This window comes from Cervus canadensis, chromosome 30 (genome assembly GCF_019320065.1).
Source record: "Cervus canadensis isolate Bull #8, Minnesota chromosome 30, ASM1932006v1, whole genome shotgun sequence".
Taxonomy (NCBI): Eukaryota; Metazoa; Chordata; class Mammalia; order Artiodactyla; family Cervidae; genus Cervus; species Cervus canadensis.
Window position 1 is genome coordinate 20227 of NC_057415.1, and position 13133 is coordinate 33359.

General features: G+C 40.3%; 1 long non-coding RNA gene across 3 annotated transcripts; it reads right to left on the reverse strand.

The window, feature by feature from the left end:
• Nucleotides 1-2809: 2809 nt before the first annotated feature.
• LOC122431991 lies at nucleotides 2810-12566 on the reverse strand. Of its 3 annotated transcripts, XR_006266686.1 has the most exons (4): nucleotides 12502-12566; nucleotides 10302-10391; nucleotides 7938-8089; nucleotides 2810-2942 (listed from the first exon to the last, which is right to left on the reverse strand). It is a non-coding gene; the product is annotated as an uncharacterized LOC122431991 (long non-coding RNA). The 3 variants fall into 3 exon arrangements; XR_006266684.1 differs by lacking the exon at nucleotides 2810-2942 and having other exon boundaries at nucleotides 7638-8089; XR_006266685.1 differs by lacking the exons at nucleotides 2810-2942; nucleotides 12502-12566 and adding an exon at nucleotides 12282-12493 and having other exon boundaries at nucleotides 7638-8089.
• Between the last annotated feature and the right edge of the window lie 567 nt (nucleotides 12567-13133).

Genomic DNA, 13133 nt, shown 5'->3' on the forward strand with positions numbered 1-13133 from the left:
CAATTACTCTGTTTACATCAAACCCTCCTGTTTCTCATTATATTACTGTCTCTATTCACAAAATACTTCTGTACTCTCAATACTACCTCACTTCTGATTGCTGAATATGGGTATTTCAATTCAGTTCTGACATTATCTGCAGATCCCATTGTCCAGGGGTTGAGTCCCACAAAATCACCTCCTCAAACTTTAGATGTCAATTGCAAGTCTAGATTGCTGAATATTCAGATCAACTGAATATAAATCAGAGGTCCCATATCCTCACCCTCTGACTTAATTTGCTAGAATTGCTCACAGAACTCCGAAGAACAGTTTCTTACCTTTAATAGATTGCCAGTTTTATTACAAAGCATGCACCTCAGTAACAGTCAGATGAAAAAGCTGCATAGGTCAGACCTTCCAGGCCATCTAAGAGCCTCACCCTACCACCACCTCCAAATGTTCAGCAACAACAAAGTTCTCTGTACCCAGAGTTCAGAAATATTTATGGAGACCTCAACATGTAGGAATAATTGTTATTAGTAATTAAGTCAATCTAAAGCTTCCCCACCTCCCCCCACCCCCCCCCACCCGCCCCCCCGACCTGGAAGTCAAGAGTATGGCACTGGAAGTCACAATCCTCTAATCATTTGATTGGTATTCTTGGAACAAGCCTACATCCTTGGGTTTTCAAAGTCACCTCTTTAACATGAACTCAAGTGTGGTTGAAAGAGGTTTGTTATGAATAACAAAGAGGGTTTGTTATAAGTATTTTTTGAATATTCTGTTATGGAAAACAAAATAATATCAATCTGTCTCTTACCATTTAAGAAATTGCAATCATTTTAGAACTCTATACCAGAAACACAGATGAAGACTAAGTACTTCTTATTATAAATCACAATATCATACATTACTTCTCATTATTCATCACAATATGATATTCTATTTTTAAACCTTCAGTTTTCCAAATATCTTTCTTTAAAAAAAATTGACCATTTATTTTTGGTGTGCTGGGTTGTCATTGCTGTGCTTAGGGTTTCTCTAGTTACAGTACATGGGCTTCTCACTGCAGTAGCTTCTCTTGTTACAGAGAGCACATGATCAGGTATGAGGGCTTCAATACTTGTGTCTCTTAGGCTCTAGAGTGTGGGCTCGGTAGCTGTGTTGCAAGGGATCTGCTGCTCAGAGGCAAGTGGAATCTTCCCACTGCAGGAATAGAACTCATGTCCCATACACTGGCAAGTGGATTCTTAGCCACTGTACTACCAGGAAAGTCCTACCATACTATACTATTAAGGTAGTACTGATATAAGAGTAGATATGAAAATAGAGACCAAAAATGAGTAATGCATCTAAACAGAGAAAAAAAATTGTAAAATATGAAGAAAAAAACATAGCAGTGGGTATTCCTGGGGCAGGTGGCGGCGGTGGGGGGCGGGGGTGGTCCAGTGGTTAACAATCCACGTGCCAGTGCAGTCAATCCTGCCAATATCCCCATCTGGGAATATTCCACATGCCTCGGGCAACACAGCCCAAGTACCACAGTTACTGAGTCTGCACATAAAAACTACTGAAGCCTGCGTGCCCATGTGCAGATATTCTGCAACAAGAGAAACCACCGCAATGAGAAGCCTGAACACTACAACTAGAGTAGCCTCTGCTCACTGCAACTAGAGAAAGCCCACACGCAGCAAGGAAAACCCAGCACAGTCAAAAATACATTAAAAAACGATTGATTTTTTTGGTTCTGAGTTAGGTAACGTTTCTTAGATTTGACAAAAACAAGTAAAACAGAAAACAGTTCAGCTGGATGGTATCGAAATAACAAACTTTTGTGCTTCAAAGAGCTACATGTAGAGAGTGAAAAGACAACTCACAAATGGGAGAAAATATTTATAAAATATGTAACTGATAGAGAAACTTGTATCCAGAAATTTATTTTAAAAACTTATAAGTCAACAGTGAAAGGACAGATGACCCAATCTATAACTGGAGAATTGATATGAACAGATCTTTTTCCAAAGAACATATAGAAACAGCCAATAAGCAATTAGCACATAAAAGATGCTCAAAGTCTGGGAGATACAACTCATAATTATAATGAAACTCATTCATACTCATTAGGAGGGCTTTAAAAATAAAAGACAGAAAATAACAATCATTAAGGTATATGTGGGGAAATGGGAACTCTCATTCATTGTCGGTGGGCTGCTAAAAACTTGCCACTGCTTTGGAATAGTGTTTTGGCACTTAAACAGTGTTACTATATCTCCCAGTGATTTCACTCAAAATATATACAAAGTAGAATGGAAAACTGTGAACACAAAAATATTTCTACAACTGCTCATAGCAGCATTATTCACAACTGTCAAAATGGAAATAACCAAAGCTCATCGAGTGGTAAACAAAATATGATATAATCATACAATCAAAGATTACTTAGCCAGAAATTGAATTGGATGATAGATACGTATTATAACTCTGGTAAACTATAAAAAGATCATGCTTAGTGGAAGAAGCCACAACAGGCTATATATTTTGTGATTCTATTGATGTGGAACCTCTGGAATACTCAAATCTCTAAGACACAAAGTAAATTAGTAGTTCCTAGGGGCTGGGGCAGAGAAGGCAATGGCACCCCCTCCAGTACTCTTGCCTGGAAAATCCCATGGACAGAGGAGCCTGGTAGGCTGCAGTCCATGGGGTCGCTAAGAGTCGGACACGACTTAGCGACTTCACTTTCACTTTTCACTTCATGCAATGGAGAAGGAAATGGCAACCTACTCCATTGTTCTTGCCTGGAGAATTCCAGGGACGGTGGAGCCTGGTGGACAAGACTGAAGCGATGCAGCAGCAGCAGGGGCTGGGGAGCAGAAACGGAGAGTGACTACCAATGGGTTCAGAGTTCCTCTTGGGGTGATGAAAATATAATAAAAAATAGTGGTGATAGTCCCATATGTCTGTGAACATATTAAAAAGTATGTTTTTTAAATTGTATAAACATAATTGTATAAACTAAAAGGATCAACTTTGGGTACATGAATTATACTGCAGTCAAGTTGTTATAAAAAAAATGTTCTGACAAAGAAAACTCCAGGTCCCGATTGCTTCCTTAGTGAATTCTAGTATGAACATTTAAGGAAAAAATGATACTAATTTTATGGCACTAAGAGTAGGAAGAAAAAAAATAGGTAACAATGAGCAACTATTTAAGTCCTATGACTAATATCATACTTGGATGTCAATAATAAATTATTTCGCATTAAATCTAGTCAAAAAAACAACTTAAAAGAAATGAAGATTAGAAAAATATAAAAATATCTTTATTTACAAATAATATTATCTAATATATAAAATAGTTTAAGGAGTCTTCAAAACAGCTAGTAGGAGTAACAAGTGAAGTATCAAATAGAAACAACAAAAATGAACATAAATTATATATCTATATAAATCAAAAAAACAATTGAAACTTGAAGTTTGAAAAGTATCATTGTAGCATCAAAAGATTTAAGGGCACAGCTCACAACAAAGATTGAAGATATGTAAGTGAAAACTACAACACATTCCAGAGGAACATTAAAAGCTAAGGAAAAGGAAAGACATTGTTCACAGATCAGAAAATTCAGTATTGTTAGATGCAAAGTTTCCCCCAAATCTTCTACATATTCAATACAATCCTCACAAAATACTACTAGGGTTTCCAAAAAAAAAATTTTTTTTAATTTATAGGGAAAGAAACTAACAGTCTAAGAAAAAACTAAAAGGACTTATTCTTTCTGATGTGAAAACATACTACAGAGCCAGATTAATTTAAAAAGTGCATGATTCATATTCACAAAGGTATTTAGATCAATAAACCAGAATGATATTCAGAGATAAGCCTATGCATATATACACAATTTATTTAAAAAGGTGCCAAGGCAACTAAATAGGGAAAGGATAATCAGCCCATTCAGTAGATTTTTGGCTACAAAGAGAAAGACAAGTAATGTTTCACACCATGTACAGAGATTAACTGGAAAAAGTCAAAGACTTAAATGTAAAACCTAAACCAAGGACATTTAGAGAAGAAAAATACAAGACAAAATCTGAATGACCTTTGCTTAGGCAAATTATTAAATAGAGGGATAGGGGGAATGGAACAGAAATTGAAGCAAATGATACACTGAACCTCATCACAACATGAAAATATTTTCCCAATTGTTTAGCAAACAAAATGGTCAACCATAGATTAAAAGAAAAAATTTTCAAAAGGTGTATCTTATAAAAGTCATCAAGATTATATAAAGAAGTATATTTTGAATTACTAGACGAAAAACTCAAACAAAACAAATGGTAAGAATCTGAACATACCTTTTTTTTTCACATTTTTTTCTTTTATTTTTATTAGTTGGAGGCTAATTACTTTACAATACTGTAGTGGTTTTTGCCATACATTGACATGAATCAGCCATGGATTTACATGTGTTCCCCATCCCGATCCCCCCTTCTGCCTCCCTCCCCATCCCATCCCTCTGGGTCTTCCCAGTGCACCAGCCCTGAGCACTTGTCTCATGCATCCAACCTGGGCTGGTGATCTGTTTCACCCTTGATAGTATACTTGTTTCAATGCTATTCTCTCAGCCATTAAAAAGAATACATTTGAATCAGTTCTAATGAGATGGATAAAACTGGAGCCTATGATACAGAGTGAAGTAAGCCAGAAAGATAAAGACCGATACAGTATACTAACACATATATATGGAATTGAACATACCTTTTTAAAAGCTATGTGAATGGCCAACCAGCATATGAAAGTTGTTCATCATCATCAAAGAGAAATGAAACCAAGTATATACAACAGACACCCAACAAAAGGATCAAAACTCGTCAGGTTTACGACACAAAATGAGGATATACACGTGGAGCAAGCAGAACCACTATATGTTGCTAATGCCCATATAAATGACACTTTAAACAAATCTGGCAATTTTTTTTTTTCTTCATATACAGACAGATCTTCAAAGATACTGCAGGTGTGGTTTCTTCAATAAAGTGAATATCACAACTGAATCACAAACTGTTTGCCTTCTGAACACATAAGACAGTTGTGTTCAAACACAGGGAAGCCTAATTACGTACAGCAGCATTATGTTTAAGAAAAATTATATATTCCTTAATTACAAAACACATCATTGTTAACATATATTAACCATCCTCAGAGCATTTTGTGCCTGATAATTTTGCTGCTGGAGGATCCTGTGTCAATGTTGACATCTGCTTAACATTAACGGTGATGGCTACTAAAGGATGGGATGGTTATGGCAATTTCTTTAAAGACAACAATTAATTTTGTCACACCAATTAACTCTTCCTTTCAGGATTTCTCCGTAAAATGCAACACAAATTGACAGCATTTTCAATAACCCTAAAATCTCTTTTCAAAACTACTGAATCCTCTCAAACTCTGCCAAATCAACCTATGTACTGTCATCCAGGCTTTGTTGTTGATGTATGAAGCCCAGGCAAAGTAGATTCAGCACAATTCCTAAGGGTCCTAGAATTTCCAGAATGGCAAATGAGCACTGGCTTCAACTTAAAGCCACCAGCTGCACTAGCCCCTAACAAGAGAGTAAGCATGCGCTTTGAAGCTAAGCATGGACATCTATCTACCCATTATCTACCTATGAAAGTCCTGCATGGTATCTTCTTCCAATAAAGAAGTATTTCACCTATTCTGAAACTCTTGTAAAGTGTGGCCACCTGCATTAATCATCTAAGCTATAGGAGATCTTCTGGATAATAACTTCCTGCAGCTTTTTTGTCAGCCCTTGCTGTTCCCCCTTACACATTCATCTAATAGAGATGGCTTCTTTCCTTCACCCTCATCAATCAACCTATAGTAGATTCAAACTCTTCTTTTGTAGGTTCCTTGCCTCTCTCAGCCTTCATAGAATTGAAGACACTGAGGACCTTGCCAAGGACTTAACTGAATGTTGTGGGTAGTCTGACCTTCTTTTCAGAACACTAAAATATTCTCCGTATCAGCAATCAAGTTGTTTCACTTTCTTATCATTCATGTGTTCACTGGAGTTGGCACTTTAATTTTCCATCAAAACTTTGCATTCACAAGTTGGCTAACTGGTGTAATAGGCCTAGTTTTTTCAGCATTATCTCACCTTTCAGCATAACTTCCTTACTAATAATTTCTAACTTAATTTAAAGTATCATGTAACTCTTCCTTTCATTTGAACAGCTATAAGTCATTGTACTGTTATTAATTGGCCCAGTTTCAATATTACTGTGTCTCAGGGAATAGACTTCCCTGGTGGCTCAGATGGTAAAGCAGTAAAGCCTACAATGTGAGAGACCTGGGTTTAATCCCTGGGTTGGGAAGATCTCCTGGAGAAGGAAATGGCAACCCACTCCAGTATTCTTGCCTGGAGTCCCATGGAGGAAGAGCCTGGTAGGCTACAGTCCATGGGGTCACAAAGAGTAGGACACAACTGAGTGACTTTTCACCATTCACCACTCACCTCAGGGAATAGGAGGCCTGCCTGAAGAGAAAGACTGGGCAATGGCCAGTCACAGGGGAAATCTGAACACACACAATATTTACTAATTAAGTTCACCATCTCATACGAGTGCAACGCATGGTACCCCAAAACAATTACAATATAACATCAGTGATCACAGATCACCACACCAAATATAACAATGAAAGAGTTTGAAATGTTATGAGAATTTCCACAATGTGACACAGAGACACAGGGTGAGCAAATGCTGTTCAAATACTGATATGTGGTCCCACCCAGGGGGTTGACACAAAGTTTCCATTTGTAAAAACATTCTCAGCTGGGAAGCCTAATAAAGTAAAGCTAAATAAAACCAGGCATTTCTACAGATATAATTATTTGCAATGAGACCCAGGAAACTACCCAAGGGTCTTTTCACAAGGGAATAAAAATATGGCCTCACACAATGTAGATGCAAATATTCATAGCACATTTAATTATGATTAGCATCAAACCAAAAAGGATCTCAACATCTATACTTAAAAATACACTACTCTTCAATAAAAGGAATAAATACAGATAAAACAACATCAACAGTCACCAAAGAATTATACAAGGAGAAAGAAGTCATACAGACAGTGCATAAACTGTGATTCCATTTATATGAATTTCCAAAAAAGGGAAAAGTAGGGAATGTCCCTGGTGGTCAAGTGGCTAAGACAACACACTCCCAATGCATCATCCAGGGGACTTCCATCCCCGGTCAGGGAACTAGATACCACATGCAGCAAGTAAAGATCCGGTGTGCCACAATTAAGACTTGGCACAATCTTTCTAAATCCCATATATATGTGTTAGTATGCTGTAATGTTCTTTATCTTTTTGGCTTACTTCACTCTGCATAATGGGCTCCAGTTTCATCCATCTCATTAGAACTGATTCAAATGAGTTCTTTTTAATGGCTGAGTAATATTCCCAGAGGGATCGGGTAGAGAGGGAGGTGGGAGGGGGGATCGGGATGGGGAAAACATGTAACTACATGGCTGATTCATGTCAATGTATGACAAAACCCACTACAATACTGTAAAGTAATTAGCCTCCAACTAATAAAAATAAATGAAAAAAAAAGAAAAAAAAAGACTTGGCACAATCTTTTAGAAAAAAAACTTGTGGCGGACGGAGAGAAAGTATTGAAACAAAAAGAGGATCAGTGATTATCAGAAAATAGGTGTCAAGAGAGGACAGAAAACATCCAACGAAAACTTTCACATAACAGAAATAATCTGTATTGTGATTTTGGTGGCATAGCTGTACGTATTTTCCAGAACTCATTCTATTATACACAGAAACGTGTTAAATTTTATTTTGTCAATTACTCAATACAGGTAATATACTTTAAAAAAAGCAGGAACAGAAGATCAATTGCACTCGAGTCAGAGTCCTATAATAAAGTAGGCTCACCCAGTGCGACAAGGTGGCTATGGTTCTCCAGCATCACAGCTCTGTTCAGGGTCCTCTGAGCAGGGTTCACATGCTGCCACTCCTCCTGGGTAAACGCCACACTCACGTCCTTGAATGGCACTGATGTCTGTGAAGGCACACTGCTCACCAATCTGAAGAATTCAAATGTAGGTGACACGGATAATACTTTTGATATGTAATATAAACACTGAAGTCTTTTCACCTTATGAAACATCAAAGCTATCTGACAGCACACACACAGTTTGTGAAATCCCAGGGGAGCAGGCAGCGCTTCTCAGGTGGGGCAGTGATAAAGTATCTGCCTGCCACTGCAAGTGACAAGAGGATGCAGGTTCAATCCCTGGGCTGGGAAGATTCCCTGAAGAAGGAAATGGCAACCCATGACAGTATTCTTGCCTGAAAAATCCCAAGGATAGAGGACCCTGACAGGCTACAGTCCATGGGGTCCCAAAGAGTTGGACACACCTGAGCGCACATGCATGCACATGCACCCACACACACTGAGACACACACAACACAGGGACGTTTTCAATCCACAGTTTTCAATCTGCTTTCAAAATCCATCCAAAATTTGATCACTCCAAAGTACAGCAGGTAACATCATCATTTCTTGAAAAGATTACTGAAAGAGCCTGCTATTATCATTTGTTTCTACCACTGCCTCACCAGAGTCCATTCTCAGAATTGTTATTAAATTAGAAGTCAAATCAAGTCTTTTCTCAGCTTAAAATTCTCAAAAAACCTAGAAAATAGAGATAAATATTGAATTCATAGGTGAGGAGATCCAGTATGGTGGCAATGTCAGTTCTCCACAAAAAGATGAATAGATTCCATGAAATAACATTTAAAAGAAGCTTATCAGTTTTTTGAAGAATCACAAGCTGATTCTTACGTTTACATAGAAGAACAACCTACAATATGAACACATTTTTGAAAAAGAAGAAACTCAGAGGACTAATATTACTTCATTTCAAGAGAGACCATATAGCTTCTAATCAAGAAAGTGTGTGTTATAACAAAAATGAAACACTCAAGAAAATACAAAAGTGATATACATGCACACAGGTGAAAACACACATTACTTTAATTTAGGTGTCTGGGAAATTCAATGGAGAAAGTACATTTTGACACAAATGATGCTAGACTAAAACACTCCACTAGAAAAACATAATACCCTTGATTCATACTTTGTACTACAAAAAATAATTATTTCAAACTGATCACAGACCTCAATGAGTCTGGTGTTTAGATTTTAGTCAGGTGACTATATCACTAATTTAAAAAATAAATTGGCAGCTGGTGTAATGAAGTTGGAACCAGCAAAATGGCTGAGCATGTGCTCCCTCAATTCACTATTTAGAATAAGTGCTTCCCAGGGAGCTCAGTAGTAAAGGTTCCACCTGCCAAGCAGGAGATGCAGGTTCAATCCCTGAGCCAGGGAGATCCCCTAGGGAAGGAAATGGCAAGCCCATCCAGTGTTCTTGCCTGGAAAATAACCATGAACAGAGGAGCCTACAGTCTGTGGGATGGAAAAAGAGTCGGCAGGAATTAGCGACTAAACAACAATAAACTATCAACAACATCATGGAAACATTTTAAAACAGATAAAAATGTAAATTTTCTCTGAAAAGGTAGTAATAAAAAAATAAAAATATAAAACCAAACTAGATTTATGACTGTTTAAAGTAACTTGGTAATCGACATCTACATCCAAAAAGCAGATGTACACACAAAGTCCAAATTTACACATGAGATTTTGGTAAGTCTGTAACATGTGATTTCCTCATATGAAACCAAAGAGAGATCCAGATAGGAGATAAAAGAGGGACGTGAAAGGAGAGGAGAAAAGAGCAGAAAGGGCTGCTGCAATAAGACTACTGTAACCAAGATACAACAGTTGTTGAGGGACACAAGAAAACAAAAGTATAGGCTAACCTAGTGTATGAATACAGAATAAAAATTCAAATATAACAACAGCTACAAAGTTAAGAAAAATAATAAAAGCTTACACCCTTATCAAGTAGAGTCTATACAAAAATTCAAGAGTAAGTTAATATTCTAAAATCCATTTAAGCTACTCGCTACCTCTAATATTTGTAGATTACAGAAAATAAGCTATACCTTTACTCCAATAGATACGAAAACGTATTCAATATAATTCAGGGTACATTCAGGACTCAAGTAAAACTGATTATAAAAGGCAAATAACTTACACTGATAAAAGACGGCTAACACAATCTGAAATCAAGAGTTAAATCCACCAGGGGGGTGGGGGTGGGGGGGCAGGCAGTGCTACAATGGATAATGCATCTGACTACATCAGAAGAGTTCAATCCACCATACCACAAGTTGGGGGAATGAATCAAGAGCTCCCCTCAGATGTGTTCGTTTCCAGTGGGTCTTGGAAGAGTGCAGAGGACGGTGAAGATGCAGCTGGAGGGACAGAAACAAGACAGAGGTGGGACGGCTGGACTCCCCTACATTTACCTCTCAATCACCTCAGCAGCCTGGCTGCGGAGCAGCCTCTGCAAAACCTCATCTGACCCTTGAAAATGCAAAAGCAAGACCTCGTGGAAGCACCACGTCCCTTTTCCAGTTTGAACTGATCACAGGGCTTAAACCTACCTCTTCTCATTTAGTAAAGACAACTTTTTCCACTAATTTAAACAATACAAACAAAAAAAACTGACAACACACTAAAACACACCAGCAAAAGATGGCAGTATTTCTTCAGAATTAATCCTAGAAGACAAGACAAAGCCTGCATCTTTGTCAAGCAAAATTGTTTACCCTGTGAGATAAGAGAATCCACAGCAAGTCCTGTAAAAGGGATGGCCTTCTAAACGTCGGACCACCTCAGTAACCTGAGCATCAGATTTCCTTTTTTGTTTTATGTGTTTAAGGAAAAGTGTCACACCACTATCACGACATAATTGGGAAGATTACATAAATCACCCAATGTAAAGGAAAGGGGTCTTTAAATGTTACCTGAGGCACAGTGAGGCCCATCAATACTAAACATTAGAGTCTGGAACAGAGACCGGTTTAGAACAGTTTCATACAAGGAGATGGGTGGCTCATGCCTCAAAAACCCCTAAGTTACTTAAAGTTTTCAGCAAGTCCCTTTAAAAGCAAAAGGTGAGGGATGGACATGGTTAGCTGTTGCAGACTTCTTGGCATCAGATCCTTTGTTTCTGAGGTCAGTCATGGTCAAGTAAAGATGTTCCTGTAAATCTCTATTAGATGAATATTATTCCCTGTCCTGACAAGAAAGCGCAAAGTCCCAATGCACAACTTTCACCGTCCAAGGTTTCAGTCCTGGCTAAGAGGAGGCAGATCTCAGCTGGCAGCTTCTTCAAGGCCAGTTTCCCACATCCTGCCAAGCTGTCATCCCTGAAGGAGCCAGGCACGCAACCCAACTGTCCCTCAGTCTCCTTAGGCCGGCCTAATGTTGAAGACCAGGTCTCACAGACTGTGACCCAGACAACCATTGCTATTAGGTTGCAGAGACAGGGAGGGGGGAGAAGTTCTCTGCTGCCTAAAGGCCTGGGCCACGGCTAGTGGAGGGTCTTAACGAGGACTCTGGAGCCCTGCAGGACATAGTCCGCAGTCTTTTCCCTGGGCCCTCCAACTCACCTGCTGGCCCAAGGCTGGGTAAGCTAGAGGGCCTCCAGGAGAAGGCTTGAATCTGCCTCTGACCTCACTCTCCCCCTGACCACCACCACACCACCAACCCTTGACTGAATCACTTCCCCAAAAGTCCCTCATGGGCAATTACCAGTGGGCAGGGCCCACTGCAGTGCTGACCAATAGCTGAGCAGGACAACTAAGGGTTGCTCTTTGACAGTTACTTGTGAGCAGGATCCAAGGAGACACTGCAAGACCTGTTGCCTAGTAACAAGGTGCAGAGTAATTAGGCCCAGAAATGACTGCCTACTAAGGGCTGCGCTCATTCCACTCTGTTACCACTGTCTCAGCAGTTAGTACCTGGCACTTCGCTAACTCGTTTAAAAATGACACCACAAGGAATTCTCGGATCAACACCAAGAAGCAGATATTATCCATAGCCTCCTTCGCAGAGTTTGAGCTTTGATGAAGTTCCCTCTTTCTCCAGCCCACCGTACAGGCGACACAGCGGGAACCGACCGGATCTCTCCAGCTGCGTTGCGCCGCACAACCTCCGCCCGCGCTTCCGAGGCCGCGCTCGGCGGGCAGCGTGACCACGGCGCTTTCCCCCCCACTACCCGCCAGGCTTTCCGCCCTGAGGCAGGTGGCGCCGAGTATTCGCGCCCCACACCCCCACCATGCCCGCTCCTAACGGACCTCTGCTCCACCCGCGCCCGAGGGAAGACCCGAACTGGGGACACCGCACCCAGGGTCGAAGTCGAGGACAGACCCAGGCCCTACGGGGTCCCGCCTGGGCCGGACGGTGGCCCGAGACCTCCGGCTTCCGCGCCCTCCAGAAGAACTGGGCTGTCAACAAAGCCCTAGGCAACTCTAAGTCCCCACTGCGCCCCCAAGGAGAGACGACCAAAGTTCTCACCAGGAGGCCAGTAAGGCTGGAAGGGATGAGGCGGGGCTTCCGCCGTACACGCGCATAGGGAGCCCTTAGAGACTGGAAGGGCTGTGTGGCCGAGAAAGACTACATTACCCATGGTTCCCCCGCGCGCCCGGGGGACTGAGCAGTTACAGTGTTATGGGTGACTCAATCAGTCCAGTGCAGCAGAGAACAAATATGGGGGAACTGCTTTATCCTTGGTCCTGTGGCAGTGAAGTAAGAAAAGCTGTTTTTTCTTTTTCTCTTTTTGTCTTTTGAGTCTTTCTCTACTTTAACTGTTCCCCTGAGGCTTCCCTGGTGGCTCAGACAGTAGAGAATCTGCCTTCAATTGAGGGAGACCTGGGCTCAATCCCTGGATCAGGAAGAGCCCCTCTAGAAGGAAACAGCTACCCAGTATTCTTGTCTGGAGAATTCCATGGACAGAGGAGCCTGGTGGTCTACAACTCCATGGGGTCGCAAAGAGTCAGAACACTACTCAGCTGCTAACACTAATCTACAGTCTGCATTGATAGCTAACTGTCTTCTTTGCAGAAGACTAACCTCTTATGCAAACTACATTCCTCTCCTATTGCCCTTTAATTCTACAAAAGGCATACTCTGCATCTATTATCTTTTAA